Consider the following 2038-nt stretch of genomic DNA (forward strand, 5'->3'; position numbering starts at 1 on the left):
TGACCCTAAGATTGCGAATATATCGTTTTAAGCAAACTACGAAGAGTTTGTTCATGCAAATCTACATTTGTCTCTTCGTAAGTTGTTAAGTTTGTTTATGGACTAAAAGACTAAGGTTTTATCATAAAGCTTCAAACAAAGAAAGAATGAATGAACGTTTCAACTTTATTAATGAATAGATAGGCAATTACAAGCAAGAGTCTTCATGAGACTTTATTACATCAAATGTACAAAATAAAGACTACAACTCTTATTGTGGGCACCATTGACAACAAACTCCCACTTGACTCAAAGAAGGTGTGTGTAGTACTTCATGCCTAATCCCTCACGATGTTGGTCGAAGACCTTGTTCGCTAGGGCCTTGGTGAATGGATCTTCGAGGTTGTCCACCGTTGAGATCTTCTTCACTTCCACGTCTCCGCGCTGCACGATCTCTCGAATCAAATGGTATTTCCTCTCAATATGCTTAGAGCGCTTATGGCTTCTAGGTTCCTTTGAGTTAGCGACAGCCCCACTATTATCACAATAAAGGGTCATGGGCTCGTCGACGTTTGGAACAACTTCCAAATACTTAAGGAACTTTCTAAGCCATACAGCCTCTTTGGATGCTTCACAAGCAGCCACATATTCTGCTTCCATTGTGGAGTCAACAATGCAAGATTGCTTAATACTTCTCCACACAACAGCTCCACCATTAAGGATGAACACAGATCCCGAAGTGGATTTCCTGGAATCCTTATCCGCTTGAAATTCGGAGTCGATATATCCCGTCATAGTCAGGTCAGTACCTGAGTATGTAAGCATCAAGTTCCTAGTTCTTCGAAGATACTTAAGAACATGCTTAACAGCAATCCAGTGCTCGGGTCCATGGTTGGATTGGAAACGACTAACTACTCCAACGGCGAAACAGATGTCAGGTCTAGTGCAAAGCATAGCATACATGAGGCTTCCTACAGCAGAGGAGTAAGGAATCTTCCTCATGTCTTCAATCTCTTGTGCAGTCTTGGGAGACTGGTCCTTAGAGAGTGAAACTCCATGCCTAAAGGGTGTTTGACCCCTCTTGCAGTCTTGCATCGAGAAGCGATCCATCACCTTATCAATATAAGATGCTTGAGAGAAAGACAAGGTCCGGTTTTTCCTATCTCGAAAGATTTGGATTCCCAGAATGTATGCGGCTTCTCCTAGATCCTTCATATCGAATTGCTTTGCCAGCCAGACCTTAACCTCAGATAACTTACCCACGTCATTACCAATGAGTAGTATATCATCGACATATAGTACCAGAAACACAACCTTGCCTTCGTGTATTAACTTGTAAACACAAGGCTCATCTATTGACTGTTCAAAGCCAAAGCTCTTTACAGTTTCATCGAATCTAATATTCCATGACCTAGATGCTTGCTTTAGTCCATAAATGGATTTAAGCAACTCACAAACCTTGGTCTCTTGACCTTTATCCACGAAACCGTCTGGTTGAGCCATGTAAATGCGCTCGTCAAGATTGCCATTCAGAAAGGCTGTCTTGACATCCATTTGCCAGATCTCATAGTCGAGAGCTGCAGCTATGGATAGGAGTATGCGGATGGATTTAAGCATCGCGACTGGCGAGAAGGTTTCTTCATAGTCAATCCCTTCTTGTTGGGTATAACCCTTTGCCACAAGTCATGCTTTGAACGTCTCGACGTTCCCATCAGGACCCTTTTTCTTCTTGTATATCCACTTACACCCTACGGGTTTAATCTCTTCAGGAAGGTCTACAAGTTTCCACACATTGTTGACATACATCGAGTGCATTTCAACTTTCATGGCGTCAAGCCAAAGGTTTGATTCAGAACAAGCCATCGCTTGGCTATAGTAAATAGGGTCATCCATGTCGGAGACGGCTACGAGAGAGTCTCCATAAGACATGTACCTGTCAGGCTGTTGAACAGCCCTCCCACTACATCGAAGTACTACTTGACGAGATTCTGATGAGTTAAGTTGTGTTTCAGTTGGGGTAAGAACAGTTCTTACAGATGAGGTAGAAGCTTCCTCACCC

This window comes from Urtica dioica, chromosome 1 (genome assembly GCF_054948205.1).
Source record: "Urtica dioica subsp. dioica isolate 48M chromosome 1, U.dioica_male_clone48M_v1_H2, whole genome shotgun sequence".
NCBI lineage: Eukaryota > Viridiplantae > Streptophyta > Magnoliopsida > Rosales > Urticaceae > Urtica > Urtica dioica.